Genomic DNA, 26,769 nt, shown 5'->3' with positions numbered 1-26,769 from the left:
GGTGGCATTGTCATGCTGGAGGGTCATGTCAGGATGAGCCTGCAGGAAGGGTACCACATGAGGGAGGAGGATGTCTTCACTGTAACGCACAGCATTGAGATTGCCTGCAATGACAACAAGCTCAGTCCAATGATACTGTGACACACCGCCCCAGACCGTGACAGACCCTCCACCTCCAAATTGATCCCGCTCCAGAGTACAGGCCTCGGTGTAACGCTCATTCCTTTGACAATAAACGCGAATCTGACCATCACCCCATGTGAGACAATACTGCGACTCGTCAGTGAAGAGCACTTTGTGCCAGTCCTGTCTGGTCCAGCGATGGTGGGTTTGCACCCATAGGCGACTTTGTTGCCAGTGATGTCTGGTGAGGACCTGCCTTACAACAGGCCTACAAGCCCTCAGTCCAGCCTCTCTCAACCTATTGCGGACAGTCTGAGCACTGATGGAGGAATTGTGCGTTCCTGGTGTAGCTCTGGCAGTTGTTGTTGCCACCCTGTACCTGTCCCGCAGGTGTGAATTTCAGGTGTACCGATCCTGTGCAGGTGTTGTTACACATGGTCTGCCACTGCTGCCCGTCCTGTCTTCCTGTCGAGCTGTCTTAGGCGTTTCACAGTACGGACATTGCAATTTATTGCCCTGGCCACATCTGCAGTCCTCATGCCTCCTTGCAGCGTGCCTAAGGCACGTTCACACAGATGAGCAGGGACCCTGGGCATCTATCTTTTGGTGCTTTTCCAAGCCAGTAGAAAGGCCTCTTTAGTGCCCTAAGTTTTCATAACTGTGACCTTAATTGCCTACCGTCTGTAAGCTGTTAGTGTCTTAACGACAGTTTCACAGGTGCATGTTCATTAATTGTTTATGGTTCATTGACAAGCATGGGAAACAGTGTTTAAACCCTTTACAATGAAGATCTGGGAAGTTATTTTGATTTTTATGAGTTATCTTTGAAAGACAGGGTCCTGAAAAAGGGACGTTTCTTTTTTTGCTGAGTTTATTTATACATTTTCAATATTTTATAACATATATAATGGCCTAGCCTACTGCTTGGGCTTATTAGTCACCCATGAATAATACAAAAAAATGCCTAAATGCCACTTGTAAATGTGCACTGGACATGTGTTAAGAACATGTGTAAAAATGACATTTGACACTTGAAAAAAGCATCTGAAATATGATCATTATGAGCGTTCAAATCACCTGTAAACGCAAAAGTGAAAAAAACACATGTTAAGAAAATCTACATTTGACACTTGAAAAAAGCAAGTGAAACATGATAATGACAAGTGTTGACTTGTTCCGGGTAAAACGATTTGAACCTTTTGGCTTTCCATAGGGGGAGAGCGACATTGCAAGCAGATCAGAGGGGGGTGCGTCGCTCAAGCAGGACCGAGGAGGAATCACAGCAGCCCCGGCTGGGACTGCCATACCCGACCCGCTGGATCCCCGGAGGAACAGAGAGAACACGTCGCCCAAGGGAGAGGAGCTCTGTTCAGGTAACAGTAAAACAACACCGCCTCATTTGCATTAGGGACCTCGCTGCAGATGCCGCTTTTGTAATCCATGCAATACGAGTGACCGTGGTTGAGGAGGTGATGGGAGGCGGGAACCGTAGTTGGAAGGAAAATACAGTAGGCTAGTCATGGGAGCTGCTGCCGCGGCTTGTGTTGTGTTCAAAGCAGGGTGCATATACGAGACATGATCCATTACCAACGGAGTTAGCCTATGCCTCGCCGTCCGTTGGGAGCATTGTTTGACCCGTCGCGTGCACTGCTGTGGATACCACGCGGGAAGGAAGTCTTTCAAGATGTGGTTATTAGCTAGGATCTGCTCTTTCCACAATTGGCAACAGAATAACAACATATTATCCCACAAAACAATAGACTACCGCTGCAACCTTGATTTCTAGCTACAATTTGCCACCACTGCTATAACCCTATTTTCTTATTTATGCCTTCCAGAAGGGCTTGCAGTAGAGTGGTGCTTATTTAATAATTTTGATATTTCAGGAGAATGCATTGCTAACTTGCTCCTTCTGATATGTGAGGACCAAGTTGAGAATTGTCTGGTTTTAAGACCAACACCCACACGAATACTGTCCTCTCCTTGCCCGACGACCCTAAATTTAATTCCGTTGCTCTATCGACTGCTAGTTGGCCGGAGCGATGTGGATGGATAGGTAGCTAGACAAGTTGTCTCCCATAGCTACCAGGCGCAGCTGTGTTCAAATTATAGGCTCTTATTATTACCATTACGACCGTCTAAACCTTCAATCTTTCACCTAAACAGTTACACAGACTTGAGTAAATAGCCTACTGTTATAGGCAGACAAATGGTCAGATAGATCTAGGGCAGAACACTAACAGTCCATTGCGAAATAAGAAATGTCTACTATAGGCCTGACTGCCTTAAATTATGTCATATGCAATTTGTAAAACTATATGTAATCTGACCGATGTTGAATAACAACAAACTCCCTTGCTGATTCTTAAATGTAGGTCCATGTGACACAACTAATATAGCCTACTGGATGCTAACGCTCTCTCTCTCTCTCCTGTAAGAAGCCTTGTCTATCTGTCCCCCAATGCAGTTTCCCAACTTCAGTCATCGAGTACACCCAACAGTAGGCAAAATATTTTTGTTGTGGCCCTGAACAAGCATACCTTGACAAGTTGAATCAGGTGTTTTTGTCTGGGGTTACAATTGTGCTCTTGGGGGTACTCAGGCACCGAGGTTGGGAAACACTGCCATAATGCACTCTTCTTTTGTTATGACTAATGCATCTGGCCTATAAAGGCCAGCCTATTAGTTATCGCCAATTATGATGCATGTAGGCTGATGGGTTAGGAGAATGACGGAGGATGACGAAACGGAACGTTCATATGGAAATGAATTGTGTAGAGCGCAAATGATTGTCTGTCAGATAGAAATAGGGAATCCTGTCGTCTCTATTCATTCTATTTCCATATGCAACATTCAGGGCCCGGTTTCCCAAAAGCATCTTAAGGTCATGACTAGACGGATCCAGCTTTTGCCAATTGTATGTCATAATTATTATACACTGCTCAAAAAAATAAAGGGAACACTTAAACAACACAATGTAACTCCAAGTCAATCACACTTCTGTGAAATCAAACTGTCCACTTAGGAAGCAACACTGATTGACAATAAATTGCACATGCTGTTGTGCAAATGGAATAGACAAAAGGTGGAAATTATAGGCAATTAGCAAGACACCCCCAAAAAAGGAGTGATTCTGCAGGTGGGGATCACAGACCACTTCTCAGTTCCTATGCTTTTGTGGCCTGCTGGAGGTCATTTTGCAGGGCGCTGGCAGTGTACCTCCTTGCACAAAGGCGGAGGTAGCGGTCCTGCTGCTGGGTTGTTGCCCTCCTACGGCCTCCTCCACGTCTCCTAATGTACTGGCCTGTCTCCTGGTAGCGCCTCCATGCTCTGGACACTACGCTGACAGACACAGCAAACCTTTTTGCCACAGCTCGCATTGATGTGCCATCCTGGATGAACTGCACTACCTGAGCCACTTGTGTGGGTTGTAGACGCCGTCTCATGCTACCACTAGAGTGAGAGCACCGCCAGCATTCAAAAGTGACCAAAACATCAGCCAGGAAGCATAGGAACTGAGAAGTGGTCTGTGGTCACCACCTGCAGAATCACTCCTTTTTTGGGGGTGTCTTGCTAATTGCCTATAATTTCCACCTTTTGTCTATTCCATTTGCACAACAGCATGTGAAATTTATTGTCAATCAGTGTTGCTTCCTAAGTGGACCGTTTGATTTCACAGAAGTGTGATTGACTTGGAGTTACATTGTGTTGTTTAACCTCTACCGAGCACCTACCCCGGGTCCGGGAGCACCCCCCCCCCCCCCACTGATTAGCATCGCTAGCATAGCGTCACAATTAAATAGTAGCATCTAAATATCATTAAATCACAAGTCCAAGACACCTAATGAAAGATACAGATCCTGTGAATAAAGCCACCATTTCAGATTTTTTTAATGTTTTACAGGGAAGACACAATATGTAAATCTATTAGCTAAACACGTTAGCAAAAGACACAATTATTTTACTCCAACAGTTTTTTCCTGCGTCAGTAGCTATCACTAATTCGACTAAATAAAAATATATATAGCCACTAACCAAGAAACAAGTTCATAAGATGACAGTCTGATAACATATTTATGGTATAGCATAGTTTTTCTTTGAAAAATGTGAATTTTTCAGGTATAAATCACAGTTCTACATTGCAGCTGCAATCTGAAATAGTGCTGACGCAGCCAGAACAATTACAGAGACCAACGTCATATAACTAATTACTTGTCTTAAAACATTTCAGAAAAAATACACAGCGTACAGATATTGAAAGCCCAACATCTGGTGAATCCAAACAATATTTCTGATTTATTAAATGTTTTATAGCGAAAACAAAATGTAGCGCTAAATTAGCATAGCCACGCCAGCCAGAACCAGCTGGGCGGCCCCGACCAGTTCACATGCACGACAGATATATGAAATAACATCGTAAATTGGGTCTTACTATTGCTGATCTTTCATCAGAATGTTGATCAAGGTGTCCTTAGTCCTGATGAGTCGTTCAATCCATTCATAATGGCAACTTTCCCTCTTCATTTAGCATATGTACTGGTCGACTGGCCAAAGAAAAAAAGTCACAGAACGGAACACGGCAAAACTCCCGAAAAAATTCAAATAATCTGATTAAACTATATTGAAAAAACATACATTAAGATGATATGGTCACATGTATCAAACAAACCTCGAGACGGAGATAGTTTTCATCCGTAACGGCAGCAAAACAGAAGACAATCACACCTACAAATCGCGCGATTCAGAGAACCGGAAGTTGTCGGTCACGCCAAAGAAATAGGTCTTATTTCACGTCAGTACAAGATAAACAAAAAATTTCTCATCTGACGTCCTCTTGACACCCAGAGGAAGACGAATGAAGTGTGTTTCGGGTCATAGGTGGCGTGACCATATATAGGCAGAGCGTTGAAGCGAGCATACACATCTTGCATTCTTCTTCTTGGTCAGGGAAAGTGCTGTCAAATGACTTCTGTTTCACTTAGAGACAAAATTGAAACGGTTTTAGAAACTATAGATTGTTTTCTATCCAATGGTATTAATTATATGCATATAGTAAGAGCAATAATTGAATAAGAGGCAGTTTAATCTGTAGAGGAAATGATGCTAATGCAAAAACAGCACCCCCTGTATTCTCAAGAAGTTAAGTGTTCCCTTTATTTTTTTGAGCAGTGTATATTGTTTTGCTAACCGTATCCCTTTTCGAACTTTAACTTAATTCTCCTAACATGCTACGTTATTATCCTGCTGCGTAAATTATCCTTCCTGACGTTAATTTGACAAAAGCTGGATCCCTCCTAGGTTTAAGGCTAAGTTCATCGTTAGAACCTTCATAGGAGCATTGCTAAATCTCCGAGCTCTTTCCCAAAATCATTCTTACTAAAGTTGCACATGAAAACCCTTGTTATTTACCGACTTCCTCAGACCACTCGTAGAACAGCTAAATTCGTCGTTAGATTAGTTTTTTCCCTACTGCTTCACTTTATATGTATTACCACTAAACATAGAATCAATGTGTTAATCTGTCTCTGTGAGCACCGATAACTTCACAACGAAGTTGACTACAAATACAAAGTTGCAAATGTCTTTGCAATTGTTACAAACAAGCAAAGGACATAAATATGCTCCAAATAAAAAACGATATGACTGCATTAAAAGATAAATAGCTTACCTACAGTATAGGCTTCATATTAATATTAAATCAATTTCATGTTCATTCAATGAATTTTTATTTTTCTAGTTGGCTACTGTCTAACTTTTGTGTAGCCTGACAGGTGCGCAATGATGTGCCAGATCTTCATTTTATGCATTATTATAGGGTCTCAATATTTGCTGCCATAGGTGATAATATCTCTGTCGGAGCTGATCCGTTGTCATTATTGTGGAATAGTTCTAATGTTAAGGTAAGATTTGAATGGAGAAAGGTAGCGCTGCAATCAGCTTTCTTTCGATCCTAGCGGTATCGATCTTATCAGTATCGATGCATTCCTCAACACACACACTTAGCAAATGTTCTCTCTGTGTTGTGTTTTGGGAAACACAGTTTAAATCTTCGCGTTGCAGGACAGATGTATTGTTAAAACACTCGTAAGCCTTAGTTCCTTCGCTATCGGGAAACCGGGGCCTGAACGTTTCAGGTTCCTGAATACACCTCTGATGTCAGATGCATGGATCGGCCAGCTTCTAGCTTGCTAGAGGAGACTGCAGAGAGGAAGAAAGTATGGCATAATGCTGCTGGCTGGGATAGCCTTCCTCTTAACACATTCATGAGGGGGTGAGGGGGAGGGGGAAGGCCCTGCCTGCCTGTGGTGCACCCCTCCACCAGCCAACCAGTGCAGGTATCCCCTCTTTCAGTTTTTTATCTGCACTACCACACAGGGAGATGGAGAGAGGCGTATCTCTCTCTTTTGCACTTTCTTTCTCTAAACTACCACACCAACAAAGAAAAAGAGGATCTCTTTCTCTCACGCTCACTTCTTTGTCTTTCTCTGCACTACTACACCACCAAAGAGAAAGAGGGAAATCTCTCTGTCTCTGTCTTTGTGTGTGTGTGTGTGTGTGTGTGTGTGTGTACAGTACTGTTCCTCCAGATCCATGGGTGTAATCAGGATGTTGGCAGAGCAGACTTAATCAGTCCTCATCCTAGAGACAATCACTTTGTCTGTGTCCTATCAGAAGACCAGACATGTGTCCCAAATGGCTCCCTATATATTGTACTACTATGGGCCCTGGTCAAAATGTCTGAATTGCATTATTATATTATTTGATACTCTTGTAGTCTCATTAAATGAACCCTTGCAATGACGAACCATATACTGACTGTCAATTTTTTATTTTCAGATGATTACTGATTTCCAAACTGACATGGAAATGTGTTGTACGTGTTGTCTGTAGTGTAATATCAAAATTCTGGATGATTCATATTGACTACAGAACTAGAAATGGCATACACTACATGACCAAAAGTATGTGGACACCTGCTCGTCAAACATATCATTCCAAAATCATGGCCATTAATAAGGAGTTGGTCTGCCCTTTGCTGAAATAACAGCCTCCACTCTTCTGGGAAGGGTCACTAGATGTTGGAACATTGCTGTGGGAACTTGCTTCCGGTCAGCAACAACGGCATTAGTGAGGTCGGGCACTGATGTTTGGCGATTACGCCTTGCTCGCATTCTGCGTTCCAATTCATCCCAAAGTTGTTCGATGGGGTTGAGGTCAGGGCTCTGCAGTTCAGTCAAGTTCTTCCACACCGATCTCGACAAACCATTTCTGTATGGACCTCGCTTTGTGCACAGGGGCATTGTCATGCTGAAAAAGGAAAGAGCCTTCCCCAAACTGTTGCCAAGAAGTTGTAAACACAGAATCGTCTACTATGTATCAATGTATACTGTAGCATTAAAATTTCCCTTCACTGGAACTAAGGGGCTAGCCTGAACCATGAAAAACAGCTCCAGACCATTATTACTCCTCCACCAAACTTTACAGTTGGTACAGGTAGCAGGGCAGGTAGCGTTCTCCTGGCATCCGCCAAGCCCAGATTTGTCTGTCGGACTACCAGATGGTGAAGCGTGATTCATCACTCCAGAGAACGCGTTTCCACTGCTCCAGAGTCCAATGGTGGTGAGCTCTAAACCACTCCAGCTGACACTTGGCATTGCACATGGTGATCTTAGGCTTGTGTGCGACTGCTTGGCCATGGAAGCCAATTTCATGAAGCTACCGACGAACAGTTCTTGTGCTGACGTTGCTTCCAGAGGCACGTTTGGATCTCGATAATGAGTTTTGTAGATTATTTTTACGTGCTACGCGCTTCAGCACTCGGTGGTCCCATTCTGTGAGCTTGTGTGTCCTACCACTTTGCGGCTGAGCCGTTGTTGCTCCTAGACATTTCCACTTCACAATAACAGCACTTACTGTTGACCGCGGCAATTCTAGCAGGGCAGAAATTTGACGAACTGACTTGTTTGAAGGGTGGCATCCTATGACGGTGCCACGTTGAAAGTCTTTGAGCTCTTCAGTATGGGCCATTCTACTGCCATTGTTTGTCTATGGAGATTGCATGGCTGTGTGCTCCATTTTATACAGCTGTCAGAAACGAGTGTGGCTGAAATAGCAGAATCCACTAATTTGAAGGAAATAGACATACATTTTTATATACAGTATAGTGTATCACCAACATATCCAAAACTGAGACAGGCCTACAGTATATGCTTCTCTGTTGCAAGGCTTAAATGGTACTTTGAAAAGCAATGTTTTTCTGTATGAAGAGTATTAGCTAATTAGCCTTTTGGAGACCCTGAGTGAGATTTTGCCATTGGGTGTAGAGAAAATGTTGCAGTTTTGAAGCATTTTGTAATTATTTTTTGCCCCTTTTCTCCCCAATTTTCGTGATATCCAATTGGTAGTAACAATCTTGTCTCATCGCTGCAACTCCCCAACGGGCTCGAGAAAGAGAGAGGCGTCCTCCGAAACATGACTCACCAAGCTGCGCTGCTTCTTAACACAATGCTTGCTAAACCCGGAAGCCAGCCGCACAAATGTGTCGGAGGAATCACCATTCAACTCACGACTGGGGTCAGCTTGCAGGCGCCCGGCCCGCCACAAGGAGTCGCTAGAGCACAATGAGCTTAAGAAATCCCCCAAATAAAAATATTTATTGGTCTGATGTGATTAATAAGGAGCATCCAGACGATGCACTTGATGAATTTATGAAATTGCTTCTAACAATTATTGATAAACATGCACCTGTTAAGAAACTGACTGTTTGAACTTGAAGGGCTTCGTGGATTGATGAGGAATTGAAAGTGCATTCAACATGTACTGCACTGACACAAACGACTGATGATTGGTTGTGATGGGTTCGGATTTCTAAACTTATATTATTAATCATTAGTTATACTAGACATGAGGAGTGTCATAGTCTGGTTTATACACCAGAAGTTGATGGGTGTAAGTAGGAGGAATGTATATGGTAGAGGCAATAATCCATGGAATGTTCTAAGTGAAGGAAAGACGATCACATCTTGGCAGGCACAGATAAGGGTGGAGAGATGTGGTTTAGTGAGGAAGGGGGCCCAGGTCAGGTCACGTTAAGGGAGAAGGAACAGTTTATTGCCCGAGTCACTTAATTTCCTGCCTAGCAACAAAGATGTAAGGTTTAGAGAGGAGGAGATTCCAACCCAAATTGTGGTGTATATGTACTACCACTGGTGGAACCATGTCTTTGTCTTATGCAGCTGTATTGACCCAATGGGTGAATAAACTTGGTTGGAGCTTTCATAGTGTCCGTCAATTTCTTACTCGGATATTTAGAGCCTAACAGTTAAAAGAAATAGATAATAAGAATATTGTGGGAGCTGTTTCAGTGCAGCCTTTGATATTATTGACCATATCCTGTTGTTGAAAAAACGTATGTGTTATGGCTTTTCAACCTCATGGACTCAGAGCTATTTATCTAATAGAACTCAAAGTGTTTTCTTTAATGGAAACTTCTCTAATGTCAAACATATAAAATGTGGTGTACTGCAGGGCAGCTCTCTAGGCCCTCTACGCTTTTCTATTTTTACCAATGACCTGCCACTGGCATTAAACAAAGCATTTGTGTCCATGTATGCTGATGATTTAACCATATATGCATCAGCAACCACAACTAATGAAGTCACTGAAACCCTTAACCTGTTGAGGATGGGGGCGCTGTTGAGACTATTTATGCTAATTGGGTAATTTTTGAAACGGCTTCCCACAAAATCCTTGATCGTACAATATGCATATTATTATTATTATTGGATAGAAAACAGTCTATAGTTTCTATAGGAGTTGAAATTTTGTCTCTAAGTGGAACAGAGCCCATTCTACAGCAATTTCCCTGACATGGAGTCAGATTTCAGAAATGTTGGCCACTGTTCTGAAGTCAGTTAAAAGGGCACTGTTATTGCTATGACTATACGGACACTTCTTACGTCTTCCCCTGGATGCCTTTACGTGATGACGATTCCAATGGGGTCGATTGCGCGTTCACAGGCCCTACAAATTAAAAAACCCTGTAGCTAGCAAGTCTTTTCTTGGTGCGTAACGCGCGTGGAGGACACCGACCGCTCCTGTTCCAAGCGTTAGTTTAGCCTGTTATATTTCTCCGGTCATCTTTTCACTCGTTATAGGAGTTAAAAACATCATAAGGTAGTTAATTTAAAGCGTTTTATAGCAATTTATATCCGTTTAGTGCGATTTTGGGACATTTATTTTTGAAACGATGTGAATAGCTGGGCACGCTTTTCAGTTCATCCCGAACGCAGTTGGCATTTCCACATGGCAAGAGGACAGCTTTCCACCAAAAGACGATTACTCCCAAGAAAGGATCCTTTGCCCAAGATACTGATGGAAGAACAGCTCAAAGTAGGACATTTTTATTATGATAAATCGTGTTTCTGTCGAAAAATGTTAGTGGCTTAGGACGCCATGTTTTTTGACGTAGCTTCGCTTGGCGCAAACTGTATTGAAAAGTAAGGATAAATTAAAAAATGTAATTCCGCAATTGTATTAAGAATTAAATTGTCTATCAATCCCTGTCCACCCTATATTTTTTAGTCACGTTTATGAGTATTTATGTATAAGAGTAGATCACTGTCTAAGTGGCGCAAGGACATTTTCTGACCAGCTGAGCTACATTTCACATTGTCTAACCATGATTTTGGTGGCTAAATATAAACGTTTTCGATCAAACTCTATATGGAATGTGTAATATGATGTTACAGGAGTGTCATCTGAAGAATTCTGAGAAGGTTAGTGAAAAAATTAATATATTTTTGGCGATGTTGACGTTATCGCTCACTTTGGCTAGAATCAATGCTGGGCTGCTATGTGCTATGCTAATATAACGATTTATTGTGTTTTCGCTGTAAGACACTTAGAAAATCTGAAATATTGTCTGTATTCACAGGATCTGTGTCTTTCGATTCGTGTATGCTGTGTATTTTTACGAAATGTTTGATGATTAGTAAGTAGGTAAACACGTTGCTCTAAGTAGTTTTTCTATTCCATTTGTGACGGTGGGTGCAATTGTAACCTATGCCATCTACCTGAAATATGCACTTTTTTCTAACAAAACCTATCCCATACCATAAATATGTTATCAGACTGTCATCTGATGAGTTTTTTTGTTGGTTAGGGGCTATAAATATCTTAGTTTAGCCGAATTGGTGATGGCTACTGGTGTTGGTGGACAAATAAAAGATGGTGGATTATGCTAATGTGTTTTTAGGTAATAGATGTACATCTTTACATATTGTGTCTTCCCTGTAAAACATTTAAAAAATCGGACATGTTGACTGGATTCACAAGATCTGTGTCTTTCATTAGCTGTATTGGACTTTAATGTGTGAAAGTTAAATATTTTAAAAAAATATTTTTTTTGAATTTCGCGGCACTGGTTTTTCAGTGGGGGGGGGGGGGGGGGTGTGCCGCTAGCGGCACGCTGATCCTAGACAGGTTAACAAAGAGTTGCAGTCTTTTGGAATAGGTGGTCAGTAATAAACTGGTCCTGAACTCCTCTAAAACTAAGAGCATTGTATTTGGTACAAATCATTCCCTAAATTCTAGATCTCAGCTGAATCTGGTAATGAATGGAGTGGCTGTTGAAAAGTTCAAGAGACTAAACTACTTGGTGCTACCTTAGATTTTAAACTGTCATGGTCAAAACATATTGATTCAATGCTTGTAAAGATGGGGAGAGGTCTGTCCGTAATAAAGAGATTCTCTGCTTTTTTGACACCACACTCCAAAAAGCTAATTTTGTCTTTATTATTGTCCAGTCTTGTGGTCGAGTGCTGCAAGGAAAGACCTAGTTAAGCTGGACCAGAACAGAGTGCCATGTCATGCTCTTTATTGTAATCAGAGGGCTGATATAAATACTATGCATGCCAGTCTCTCTTGGCTGAGAGTTGAGGAGAGAATGACTGCATCACTTATTTTTAAAAGAACCATTAATGAGTTGAAAATCCCAAATTGTTTGCATAGTACACACACATCACTTACACACACACACACCCCACCAGACATGCCACCCGGGGTCTTTTCACAGTCCCCAAATCCAGAACAAATTCAAGAAAGCATACGTATTATATAGAGACATTATTACAAGAACAGCGACCCTGTTAAGAAAATGTGTCCTTAAGCTGTTCCTGTCTATTAATGGTCTGTATTATGTCATGTTTCATGTTTTGTGTGGACCCCAGGAAGAGTTGCAACAGCTAATGGGGATCCTAATAAAATATCCCCAGCCAAATCCCCCACGACGCTGGGCCAATTTTGTGCTGCCCTATGGGGCTCCCGGTCACTGCCGGCTGTGACATAGCCTGGGAACGAACCCGAGGCTGTAGTGGTGCCTCAGGACTGTGATGCAGAGCCTTAGACCTCTGCACCACCTGGGATGCCCTTAAAGCATATTTTAACGTAGGTATGAGCTACTTTTCTGAATATGCAAAAATATGCAAAAACCCACCACTTTTGTGCGTGGTTTAAGAGATCTATTTTAATGTAATCTGACCATCGCTTACCTGGAGTTAGATAAAACAGCAATGGCACTTGGAACCGATGCTGTGGTCAGATGATATGAAAATAAAGCTCTTTAGCCACACATGCCAGTGGTGGGTTTGGCATTAAAAAAACAGATACATATACAAAGTATCTCATACCTATGGTAAATTATGGTGGTGGATCTTAGATGTTATTGGGTTATTTTGCTTCCACTGCTCCTGGGGCCCTTGTTAAGTTCAATGGCATAATGAACTTTACCAAGACCCTGGACCCTGAATTGGGGAAGGCAGTTCATAAGAGCAGACAAATGATATCAAGGATCTCGAAGGCTTCTGTATGGAGGAATGGTCTGAGCCCTCCCATTGTGATTTCCAGTCACATAAAACATGTTATTAAAAGGCTCAGTGTCGTAATCCTCGCAAGGGGAGGGTAATACATTATTGAATACAGTGATGCTAATAAGTTTGACCTCTCCCCCCCACTTTTTTTTCTTACTTGTTAAACAAAATGTCTTTCTCTGAGCATTTGTATTAGTATAAAATAATATAATTTCCCGATTTATTTTTCTTTTTCTTTTTTCTTTTAGCATACAATATATAATATTTGTATTTATTTTATACAGTCTTTTTTGCTCATCTTTATCAAGGGTGCCAGTAATTATGGACCTGACTGTATATGTTATAAAGACATTCATAGTAGTCTCGCCAAGCAGGTCTCGTCATCACAGAGGTGAGAGGATGGTACTGTCTGACTTAGAGATGGTGACCAGTTCTTCAGTACTGCTGGTATGCATTTGATTTGAGACAACAAATATGGCGTCAATTGTTGATCATCACCTTTGTGAACTGATTCATTATGTCATTGTCATGTGGCTTGTTCTGAGTGAGATGGATTGGAACTACACTGAACAAAAATAGGAACGCAAATGTAAAATGTTGGTCCAATGTTTCAAGAGCTGAAATAAAACATCCCAGAAATGTTCCATGTGCACATAAAGCTTAGTTCTCCAAAATAACGTGCACAGATTTGTTTATATCCCTGTTAGTTAGCATTTCTGCTTTGCTAAGATCATCCATCTATCATTGACCTGACTGCAGCTGAGTGTCGTAACCTTCGATGGCCACTGGCACGCTGGAGAAGTGTGCTCTTCACAGATGTATCCTGGTTTCAACTGTACCGGGCAGATTGCAGACAGCGGTTTGCTGATGTCAATGTTGTGAACAGAGTGCCCCATGGTGGGGTTATGGTATGAGCATGCATAAGCTACGGACAATGAACACAATTGCATTTTAACGATGGCAATTTGAATGCACAGAGGTACCGTGACAAGATCCCGAGGCCCATTGTCGTGGTATTCATCCGCCGCCATCACCTCATGTTTCAGCATGATAATGTGCGGCCCCATGTCGCAAGGATCTGTCCACAATTCCTGGAAGCTGAAAATGTCCCAGATCTGGCCTGCATACTCACCAGACATGTCAACCATTGAGCATGTTTGGGATGCTCGTCATAGACTTGTACAACAACGTGTTCCAGTTTCCGCCAATTTCCAGCAACTTTGCACAGCTGTTGAAAGGGAGTGGGACAACATTCCACAAGCCACAATCAACATCCTGATCAACTCTATGCCAAGGAGATTTGTCGCACTGCATGAGGCAAATGGTGGTCACACCAGATACTGACTCATCCACGCCCCTACTTTTTGTGTGTGTGACAAACAGATGCATATCGGTATTCCCAGTCATGTGATGTCCATAGATTAAGGGCCTAATTTATTTATTTCAATTGACTGAGTTCCTTATATTCTTTTAAATTCTTGCATGTTGCGTTTTATATTTTTGTTCAGTGTAGATTTATAATTGTACATGAACTACAAGATTGAGCTCAGGTGCATCCTGTTTCCATTAATCATCATTGATATGTTTCTACAATTTGATTGGAGTCCACCTGTGGTAAATTCAATTGATTAGACAAACGGTCCCACAGTTGACCAGGCATGTCGCAGAAAAAAACCAAGCCATGTCGAAGGAATTGTCTGTAGAGCTCCGAGACAGGATTGTGTCGAGGCACAGATCTGGGAAGAGTACCATAAAATGTCTGCAGTGTTGAAGGTCCCCAAGAACACAGTGGCCTCCATCATTCTTAAATGGAAGAAGTTTGGAACCACCAAGAACTCTTCCTAGTGCTGGCCGCCCGGCCAAACTGAGCAATCGGGGGAGAAGGGCCTTGGTCAGGGAGGTGACCAAGAACCCGATGGTCACTCTGACAGAGCTCCAGAGTTCCTCTGTGGAGATGGGAGAACCTTCCAGAAGGACAACCATCTCTGCAGCTCTCCACCAATCAGGCCTTTATGGTATAGGGGCCAGACGGAAGCCACTCCTCAGTAAAAGGCACATGACAGTCCACTTGGAGTTTGCCAAAAGGCACATAAAGACTCTCAGACCATGAGAAACAAGATTCTCTGTTCTGATGAAACCAAGATTGAACGCTTTGGCCTGAATGCAAAGCTTCACGTCTGGAAGAAAACCTGGCACCATCCCTATGGTGAAGCGTGGTGGTGGCAGCATCATGCTGTGGGGATGTTCTTCAACGGCAGGGAATAGGAGACTAGTCAGGATCGAGGCAAAGATGAATGGAGCAAAGTACAGAGAGATGCTTGATGAAAACCTGCTCCAGAGTGCTCAGGACCTCAGACTTGGGCGAAGTTTCAACAGGACAATGACCTTAAGCATGCTGCCAAGACAGCACAGGAGTAGCTTCCGGACAAGTCTGTGAATGTCCTTGAGTGGCCCTTCCAGAGCCCGGACTTGAACCTGAGACCTGAAAATAGCTGTGCAGCGACGCGAATTGGAGAAACTCCCCAAATATAGGTGTGCCAAGCTTGTAGCGTCATACCCAAAAAGAATCGAGGCTGTAATCGCTGCCAAAGGTGCTTCAATAAAGTACTTAGTAAAGGGTCATGAATAGTTATGTGAAATTTCAATTTTTTATTATTATTATTTTTTAAATAAAAACTGTTTTTGCTTTGTCATTATGGGGTGCTGTGTGTAGATTAATCCATTTTAGAATAAGGCTGTAATGTAACAAAATGTGGGAAAAGTCAAGGGGTCTGAATACTTTCTGAGAGCACTGTATTTTACAGCAAATGTCATGATGACATAATGAAAGTATAATCAAATTGTCACGAAGAGGAGCGTTGGCGACCTTTAGAAAATGTAATAAATTGAAAATGAGTAATTCATTTCAGAAAAATAACTTGCTTTTCTATTATCCACCTGGACATTTCCAATGATGACATTTCCATAAAACGTGTTGATTAATTAATGATTAAGTAAATGATTTGATGAATATATTATTTTTATGCAACGACAAGGTAAACTAACCATTTCATTGATGTAAATGCTTCAGGTGACGAGGTCACACAACACAGACAGGCAGGTGTGGAGAGTGGGACAAGTCTCTATAGGATCAGAAGAAGAAAGAAAGATCTAAGGATTCATAATAGCAGGATCTAACCCAACTTGCATCTTGTTTGTCTCATTTAAAGAGTGAATACAAATGTATTGGGGATTAAAATAGATTTGTTAAGGTGACTAGACCTCTAATTCACACACAGAACTAGAAAATATTTCCTGAAGAAAATGTGTGCTTGCTTTAGTTGTCAACGTGTTTTATAGTAGTGGGAGAAGTTGGCACACTAATGACCTGCTCCGATGGTAGTGTCTGACAATACCTTGTAGACTATCCAGTAAAACCACACTTGTTACAATAGGCTACAAAGTAAAGCTAATGATGCTAATATTTTTGAATAGTAACATGTTTATTATGCCTACCATTAGCCTGTAAACCTATTATTCAAATTCATAAACTTCTCTCCAATCAATTACATTTAAGCGGTTGGCATATTAGCTGTTGATTGCTGCTAAACCAAATACATGACCGTGTGTATGTTCTCAAACCTCACCCCCGAGCTCTGGCCATCGACCCATTTGTGCTCGTCTTGCATGGAAGAGAGTGGGCGTGTGCCCGCATGTGGGTTTTCCCTCTGCAGTCTCGAGCGAGACTGGTCTGCACCATCTGTGTCATGTTTTGGCTCCAACTGCAACCTCTTTTATTTCTCCACGTATTCAGCTGATAAATGCAATCAGTGAGTCTGAATTGAATCAGCCCTCTTCGTCAATATTAGGGGTAGGCTATTTATTTTATTATGACAATATCAAATGTCGCATTTATCCATCTGAATAGGCTACTGATGGCAGCTATTGAGGGCAAACCCAATAGTTAGCCTCTGAAATGGTGGTGATGGCCTCCATTTGAAGTAGATTTGTACCAGATGAGAACACCTATGTAAAGCAAAGTTGATTATGAGAGAATAGGAGTGTTGATCTAGGATACGGTTCCCCCTGTGCATGTGATCTTATTAACTGGGATTTAAAAGCCAAAATGTCTCCTAAATCAGCACTCCTACTCTGGAAGCGCTTGATAAATACGGGCCCATTCCTAGTAGGTGGTAGGCTTTTGGAAATGTCCCCAGCTCTGAGAGCATATGGCACTACAAGTCCATAGGCTGTGTCTGTGTCCCAAATGGCACCCGATTCCCTATAAAGTGTACTACTTTTGACCAGGGCCGATAGGAACTATAGAAAATAGTGTGCCATTTAGTATGCACCCTGTGAGTCCATATTAATAAATGGAGAAAAGCAGAATGTGGACATGAATAATTCACTGGTTTAACGGTCGGATCTCGAAGTTGGGAGCTTTGAATGACAGCCAGCAGCTTAGGTGTTGTGCAACTTCTTTGTCAGTGTAGGCCCTATTCCTTTTACTGCCTTCAATTATTGTCTAGGCTGGGTTACTACTACGTAGCTGTAGCCTATAGGCAGACGTCATGTGTGTAGGCTACTGTAGTTCAAATGTCTAGCCAAAATGTTAATCAGAAAATAGGGTTGGCAGTAGGGTGTGTGTCCGTGTCTGCGTATGCGTGTTACATGTGTGTTTATTGTTGTATCATTTCCTGTTTGGGTTTAAATTAAAATGATTCCTTATACCTCTGGAAGATGATGTATACTGTACGTCCCTTGATACAAATTTATACCTCACTCGTCCAAGTTAATATGATTTTAAACCTTTTTAGAGATTTGATTTGGCATTCCTCCATTTTCTGTGATCTCATGTTGCCGGAGACCACTTCAAGATAACTTTTTTGTTGAATAAAATGCCATAAGGTGTAAAGAATTTAGTTTTAATGGCCGCATTTCTTTTGATTTAAATGTTTTATTTCATTTTGATTCAATGTTGACTTTCATGTGCTTCTGTTGCATTACATGTCCATGTCAGAAAAAAGATGTTGAAAGAAGACCAAATGTTATGCGTTTGCCTTTGAATATGTCACAGCAGGTCAGACTGAGCTTAGAGGAGTAGGGTAAAGTTGCCCCCTAGACGCTGATCTTAGGTAAGTTTAGCATTTTCCCCACTATTGGTAAGGTTAGAATTGGGAGATAGGAAGCTGATCCTGAGTCTGTATCTAGGGGAATCTTCACCCTGGAGCAAAATTTGAGGCTAATAACCTAAAGGATAGGGGGAAGTATATACTGTTTGGTCTATGTGCTTCTGTATTCTACTTCCATTCTTCTCATCGTGTGTCTTTTAATCTTGCTGTTTGTGTTTCTGGTTCATTTCTGTCAGTTATTGAAGTGTGTGGTGTGGTGTTTGGTCTAAAGTTTGCCTCTAAAAGGCTTCTGCCATCCATCTTTTCCATGCTCCTGTGGAGAACGATCTGTCTGTGATTCAGTTTTTCTTGTGTATTCCTGGCACATTTGAGACTGACAGTCAACATCAGACAGAGACAATGTTACATGCTTAAAAAGACAAGTAGCCTAACAACCCTCACACACACACACACACACACACACACACACACACACACACACACACACACACACACACACACACACACACACACACACACACTACTCCTCTTCCCATTCTGGCCCTCCATAAGATCTCATTACTTGTCCTCTTCCCCACAGGCAAAAGAACAGTGTGTTTTCTTGAACCTAGTTGCCATGCAGAAAATCCTTCCCATTGGTTTATTTCCCAATGGCCTTTAAGATTTTGTTGTTGTATGATTAAAGCCGATTTTAAAAAGATAAAGAAACCAGCTGTGTAGCTAATTGATATCAGGGCTGGGGTCAATTCGAATTGAAACAGTAAATTCAGGAAGTAAACTTAAATAACTATTTTTTTTAAATAATGAAAAAACACCATCTTCTTTCAATGAGTTTTCAATAAACTGAGGAGTAGAAGCTATTTATTTCAAAAGTTTATTTCAAATTGCAAAAGTGATTAAAATCACTTCCTGAATTGACTGCCTTCAATTCGAATTGACCCCAGCCTTGACAGATTTGCCTTTTGATTAGTCAACTCATTCCATGTAAGCCTGTTGGACCTGTGTGTACTGTGTAGGAAATTTGGCAGCCATTTTCTGTCATCACAGGCCAGTAGAAAATCATAAGTTTCAAATTAACCTAGAACAAAACATCCTTCTTGGTGTCTATGGTGATGGAGATTTGTTAAGTTCTTGGTCTCCTGTCACATCGTATGGCGAGGTCATCAACAGCTCCTTGATTTGTGGCTCCAAAAAGATTGGCTTGTTCCCTCAACAGCTCTGTCCCTCTGTATCTCTCTGGCTCTCTCTCACCTTGTCTCTCTCGCTCTCAATTCAGTTCAAAGGGGCTTTATTGGCATAAAAAACTTGCAAAAGCAAGTGAAATCAAATCTTTTTTTTTATTTCTTTATATAGCCCTTCGTACATCAGCTGATATCTCAATGTGCTGTACAGAAACCCAGCCTAAAACCCCAAACAGCAAGCAATGCAGGTGTAGAAGCACGGTGGCTAGGAAAAACTCCCTAGAAAGGCCAAAACCTAGGAAGAAACCTAGAGAGGAACCAGGCTATGAGGGGTGGCCAGTCCTCTTCTGGCTGTGCCGGGTGGAGATTATAACAGAACATGGCCAAGATGTTCAAATGTTCATAAATGACCAGCATGGTCAAATAATAATAATCACAGTAGTTGTCGAGGGTGCAGCAAGTCAGCACCTCAGGAGTAAATGTCAGTTGGCTTTTCATAGCCGATCATTAAGAGTATCTCTACCGCTCCTGATACTGTAGAGAGTTGAAAACAGCAGGTCTGGGACAGGTAGCACGTCCGGTGAACAGGTCAGGGTTCCATAGCCGCAGGCAGAACAGTTGAAACTGGAGCAGCAGCACGGCCAGGTGGACTGGGGACAGCAAGGAGTCATCATGCCAGGTAGTTCTGCGGCATGGTCTTAGGGCTCAGGTCCTCCAAGAGAGAGAAAGAAAGAGAGAATTAGAGAGAGCATACTTAAATTCACACAGGACACCGGATAAGACAGGAGAAGTACTCCAGATATAACAAACTGACCCTAGCCCCCCGACACAAACTACTGCAGCATAAATACTGGAGGCTGAGATGGGAGGGGTCAGGAGACACTGTGGCCCCATCCGATGATACCCCCGGACAGGACCAAACAGGAAGGATATAACCCCACCCACTTTGCCAAAGCACAGCCCCCACACCACTAGAGGGATATCTTCAACCACCAACTTACCATCCTGAGACAAGGCCGAGTATAGCCCACAAAGATCTCCGCCACGGCACAACCCAAGGGGGGGTGCCAACCCAGACAGGAAGATCACGTCAGTGACTCATCCCACTCAAGTGACGCACCCCTCCTAGGGACGGCATGAAAGAGCACCAGTAAGCCAGTGACTCAGCCCCTGTAATAGGGTTAGAGGCAAAGAATCCCAGTGGAGAGAGGGGAACCGGCCAGGCAGAGACAGCAAGGGCGGTTCGTTGCTCCAGAGCCTTTCCGTTCACCTTCACACTCCTGGGCCAGACTACACTCAATCATATGACCCACTGAAGAGATGAGTCTTCAGTAAAGACTTAAAAGTTGAGACTGAGTCTGCGTCTCTCTCATGGGTAGGCAGACCATTCTATAAAAAATGGAGGTCTATAGGAGAAAGCCCTGCCTCCAGCTGTTTGCTTAGAAATTCTAGGGACAATTAGGAGGCCTGCGTCTTGTGACCGTAGCGTACGTGTAGGTATGTATGGCAGGACCAAATCGGAAAGATAGGTAGGAGCAAGCCCATGTAATGCTTTGTAGGTTAGCAGTAAAACCTTGAAATCAGCCCTTGCCTTAACAGGAAGACAGTGTAGGGAGACTAGCACTGGAGTATTATGATCACATTTTTTGGTTCTAGTCAGGATTCTAGCAGCCGTATTTAGCACTAACTGAAGTTTATTTAGTGCTTTATACGGGTAGCCGGAAAGTAGAGCATTGCAGTAGTCTAACCTAGAAGTAACAAAAGCATGGATTCATTTTTCTGCATCATTTTTGGATAGAAAGTTTCTGATTTTTGCAATGTTACGTAGATGGAAAAAAGCTTTCTTGAAACAGTCTTGATATGTTCGTCAAAAGAGAGATCAGGGTCCAGAGTAACGCCGAGGTCCTTCACAGTTTTATTTGAGACGACTTTACAACCATCAAGATTAATTGTCAGATTCAACAGAAGATCTCTTTGTTTCTTGGGACCTAGAACAAGCATCTCTGTTTTGTCCGAGTTTAAAAGTAGAACGTTTTCAGCCATCCACTTCCTTATGTCTGAAACACAGGCTTCTAGCGAGGGCAATTTTGGGGCTTCACCATGTTTCATTGAAATGTACAGCTGTGTGTCAGCCGCATAGCAGTGAAAGTTAACATTATGTTTTCGAAGGACATCCCCAAGAGGTAAAATATATAGTGAAAACAATAGCGGTCCTAAAACGGAACCTTGAGGAACACCGAAATGTACAGTTGATTTGTCAGAGGACAAACCATTCACAGAGACAAACTGATCTTTCCGACAGATAAGATCTAAACCAGGCCAGAACTTGTCCGTGTAGACCAATTTGGGTTTCCAATCTCTCCAAAAGAATGTGGTGATTGATGGTATCAAGGGCAGCACTAAGGTCTAGGAGCACGAGGACAGATGCAGAGCCTCGGTCTGACGCCATTAAAAGGTAATTTACCACCTTCACAAGTGCAGTCTCAGTGCTATGATGGGGTCTAAAACCAGACTGAAGCATTTCGTATACATTGTTTGTCTTCAGGAAGGCAGTGAGTTGCGGTGCAGCAGCTTAATAAACAATATACAAAAGCGAGAAGACACAAAACAACAAAAACAACAATTAGAATTGAACAGTAAATATTGCTCTCAAAAATGTTTAAACAATATGCACATTTAAAGTGTTATTATTAGCTATGTACAGTGTTAGCAATGTGCTATTAGTAGTACAAATAGTAAGGGAAGATAGATAAACAGTTATATATTAGTGGTATTTACAAAGTTGTTTGTGCTCCACTGGTTGCCCTTTTCTCATGGCAACGAGCCACAAATCTTGCTGCTGTGATTGCACACTGCGGTATTTCGCCTAACAGATATTGAGTTTATCAATGTTTGATTTGTTTTCAAATTCTTTGTGGGTCTGTGTGATCTGTGGGAAATATGTGTCTCTAATGTGGTCATACATTTGGCAGGAGGTTAAGAAGTGCAGCTTGGGGCCCATAGGCAGACCTGCCCCCCCCCCCCCCCCCCCCATTCTTCCCAAACAGACTCCCCTTCTGTGTCTAGGATGAACAATTCATCTCTGTGGCTGGGCAGGTGGTGTCGTCCCAGCTTGAGTCCGGAACCTTGGTTCTACTCCACACATCTCACCGGTCTTCTTATCAATCAGGAGAGGCCTTGAGATTAGGGAGTCAGTACACTACATAATTGCTCTTCTCATACACAGGATAAACACATATTTCTATTTTAACAAATGTGCCAATTATTCATACTAAGATAATATAATGATATGAAACATATTGAGAAAATATGATAAAAACATTAAGATATAAGACACTAATGTATGATTTATCAGCTCTAACACATGGCTCCTATCCCACCCTTATGGACAGGCCCCCTGTTGACTTTCCTGCTGACCAAATACCATTGCACATACAGTACCAGACAAAACTTTGGACACACCTTTCAAGGGTTTTCTTTATTTTGACTATTTTCTACATCGTAGAGTAATAGGGAAGACATCACAACTATGAAATAACACATATGTAATCATGTAGTAAACAAAAAAGTTTTTAACAAATCAAAATAGATTTTAGATTCTTCAAAGTAGCCAGCCTTTGCCTTGACAGCTTTGCACACTCTTGCCATTCTCTCAACCAGCTTCACCCGGAATGCTTTTCCAACAGTCTTGAAGGAGTTCCCACATATGCTGAGCACTTGTTGGCTGCTTTTCCTTCACTCTGCGGTCCAACTCATCCCAAACCATCTTAATTTGGTTGAGGTCGGGGGATTGGGGAGGCCAGGTCATCTGATGCACCACTCCATCACTCTCCTTCTTGGTCAAATAGCCCCTACACAGCCTGGATGTGTGTTGGGTCATTGTCCTGTTGGAAAAACAAATGATAGTCCCACTAAGCGCAAACTAGATGAGATGTTGTATCGCTGCAGAATGCTGTGGTAGCCATGCTGATTAAGTTTGCCTTGAATTCTAAATAAATCACTGACAGTATCACCAGCAAAGCACCATCACACCTCCTCCATGCTTCTCGGTGGGAACCACACACGCGGAGATCATCCGTTCACCTACTCTGCGTATCACTAAGACCAAAGGACAGATTTCCACCGGTCTAATGTCCATTGCTTGTGTTTCTTGACCCAAGCAAGTCTCTTCTTATTGGAGTCCTTTAGTAGTGGTTTCTTTGTAGCAATTTGACCATGAATGCCTGATTCACGCAGTCTCCTCTGAATAGTTGATCTTGTGATGTGTCTGTTACTTGAACTCTGAAGCATTTATTTGGGCTGCAATTTCTGAGGCTGGTAACTCTAATGAACTTATCTTCTGCAGCAAAGGTAACTCTGGGTCTTCCTTTCCTGTGGCGGTCCTCAGGAAAGCCAGTACCATCATAGCGCTTGATGGTTTTTGCAACTGCACTTGAAGAAACGTTCAAAGTTCTTGAAATGTTTTGTATTAACTGGCCTTCATGACTTAATGATGGACTGTCGTTTCTCTTTGCTTATTTGAGCTGTTCCTGCCATAATATGGACTTGGTCTTTTATCTTTTCACGGCTATCTTCTGTATACCACTCTTACCTTGGCACAACACAATTGATTGGCTCATTAAGAAGGAAAGAAATTCCACAAATACATTTTTAACAAAGCACACCTGTTAATTGATATGGATTACAGGTGACTACCTCATGAAGCTGGTTGAGAGAATGCCAAGAATATGCAAAGCTGTCGTCAAGGCAAAGGGTGGCTACTTTTGAAGAATCTCAATTTGTTAAAAAAATTTTGTTTACTACATGATTCCATATGTGATATTTCATAGTTTTGATGTCTTCACTATTCTAAAATGTAGAAAATAGTAAAAAATTAAGAAACGCCCTTGAATGAGTAGGTGTGTCTAAACATTTGGCTGGTACTGCAGATCATTCCATCTAACCCATAAAACATTCATCAATACTGCTAAGCCACTTACAGTTATAATTAGAAACATATGAAAACGTGCTCAAGTAAATCTGTCACTTTCCAACAATAGTCAAGGATTTTCTTAATTTTGGGTCAGTCACTGTGGTCAGGTATTTCTGCCACTGTGTACTCTCTGTTTGGGGCCAGATAGCATTCCTATTTGCTCTGTTTTTTGGTTGATTCTTTCCATTGTGTGTAGTTATCTTTTTGCTTTCACATTTGGTTGGATCTAATTGTGTTGCTGTCCCGGAGCTCTGTGGGGTCTGTTTGTGTTTGTGAACAAAGAACCAGCTGGCTGAGGGGACTCTTCTCTATGTTAATCTCTCTGTAGGTGAGGGCCTTGTGGTTGAATGTGTGGGCATCACTTCCTTTTAGGTGGTTGTAAAATTTAACTGCTCTTTTCTTCTTTTGATAACTAGCGGTTATAGTCCTAATTCTGCTCTGCATGCATTGTTTGAGGTTTTGTGTTGTACACAACGTATATTTTTGCAGAATTGTGCGTACAGTCTCAATTGGGTGTTTGTGCCATTAGTGCGTCCTTGGTTGGTCTGGCTCGCTCGCTCTGTGTGTGTCTGTCTGAAGTTTTGTTTCTAATTGTTCCTAGTTGACCTCAAAAACTTAATATTTGCTAATGTTGTCTACCCAACACCATTCTTTTGTAGCTGCAAAGATGTTTCTGCTCTGTTTTTATGGACTCTGTTTACAATGGTGCTTGAGGCACAGCTGTCAGTCAGGCTGTCAGTCCATTTGTGATATACAGTGCATTCGGAAAGTTTTCAGACCTCTTGACTTTTTCCAAATTTTGTTATGTTAATCAATCTAAAAAACAATACCCCATAATGACGAAGCAAAATGTTTTTTTGAAATTTTAGCAAATTTATTGACAATAAAAAAACATACCTTACTTACATATGTATTCAGACCTTTTGCTATGAGACTCGAAAGTGAGTTCAGGTACATCTTATTTCCATTGATCGTCCTTGAGAGTACACCTGTGGTAAATTCAATTGATTGGATATGACTTGGAAAGGCACACACCTGTCTATGTAAGGTCCCACAGTTGACAGTGCATGTCAGAGCAAAAACCAAGCCGCGAGGTCGAAGGAATTGTCCGTAGAGTACTGAGACAGGATTGTGTCGAGGCATAGATCTGGGGAAGGCTACCAAAACATTTCTACAGCATTGAAGGTCCCCAAGAACACAGTGGCCTCCATCATTCTTAAATGGAAGTAGTTTGGAACCACCAAGACTCTTTCTAGAGCTGGCCGCCCCGGCCAAATTAAGCATTCGGGGGAGAAGGGCCTTGGTCAGCGTTGGAGGTGACCAAGAACCCGATGGTCACTCTGACAGAGCTCCAGAGTTCCTCTGTGGAGATGGGAGAAACCTCCAGAAGGACAACCATCTCTGCAGTACTCCACCAATCAGGCCTTTATGGTAGAGTTTCCAGACGGAAGCCACTCCTCAGTAAAAGGCACGACAGCCCATTTGGACTTTGCCAAAGGGCACCTAAAGGACTCTGACAATGAGAAACAATATTCTCTGGTCTGATGAAACCAAGGCTGAACTCTTTGGCCTGAATGCCAAGCGTCACATCTGGAGGTAACCTGGCACCATCCCTACGGTGAAGCATGGTGGTGGCAGCATCATGCTGTGGGGATGTTTTGCAGGGACTGGGAGACTAGTCAGGATCGAGGAAAAGATGAACGGAGCAAAGTATAGAGAGATCCTTGATGAAACCTGCTCCAGAGCACTCAGGACCTCAGACTGGGGTAAAGATTCACTTTCCTACAGGACACCGACTCTAAGCACACATCCAAGACACCGCAGGAGTTGCTTCGGGACAAGTCTCTGAATGTCCTTGACTTTACCAGCCAGAGCCCGGACTTAAACCCGATCGAACATCTCTGGAGAACTGAAAATAGCTGTGCAGCAATGCTCCCCATCCAACCTGACAGAGTTTGAGAGGATCTGCAGAGAATAATGGGAGAAACTCCCCAAATACAGGTGTGCCAAGCTTGTAGCTTCATACCCAAGAACACTCAAGGCTGTAATTGCTGCCAAAGGTGCTTCAACAAATTGCTGAGTACATCGTCTTTCTATTTTTTTATTAATTTGCAAATATTTCCAAAAACCTTTTTTTGCTTTGTAATTATGGGGTATTGTGTGTAGATTGATGAGGATGGAAAAAACAACTTAATCCATTTTAGAATAAGGCTGTAACAAAATGTGGAAAAAGTCAAGGGTCTGAATACTTTCCAAATGCACTGTATAGTAGGCTAAATTGTATTTTACTTTTAGTTTGCTCTGAGCTTAAAGCAATGGTGGAAGTTGGATACACTTTTTCCAACCACAGACATTTGGTAGAAACACCCAATTCTGAATTGAATGTCCAATAGTATTTGTCAATAGTGTAGCCTACCCAAATAAGGTTAAAAAAAATTAAACTGTCACATGCTAATCTTCAAGGATATTAGATACTTGTTGCTAGGAGGTCAGTTCCAGGTCACTAACAGAGC

General features: G+C 42.1%; 1 protein-coding gene across 1 annotated transcript in view; it reads left to right on the top strand.

Moving 5' to 3' along the window:
- Nucleotides 1-1,337: 1,337 nt before the first annotated feature.
- Nucleotides 1,338-26,769, top strand: part of LOC129819775 (calpain-5-like) — a 68,685-nt gene continuing 43,253 nt past the window's right edge. Inside the window, exon 1 of the mRNA XM_055876354.1 lies at nt 1,338-1,496. The gene's annotated coding sequence lies outside the window, so the exon portion shown is untranslated. The remainder of the gene's footprint in view (nt 1,497-26,769) is intronic.

Source organism: Salvelinus fontinalis, chromosome 2, assembly GCF_029448725.1.
Source record: "Salvelinus fontinalis isolate EN_2023a chromosome 2, ASM2944872v1, whole genome shotgun sequence".
Classification (NCBI taxonomy): domain Eukaryota; kingdom Metazoa; phylum Chordata; class Actinopteri; order Salmoniformes; family Salmonidae; genus Salvelinus; species Salvelinus fontinalis.
This window is presented reverse-complemented; position numbering and strand designations above follow the sequence as displayed.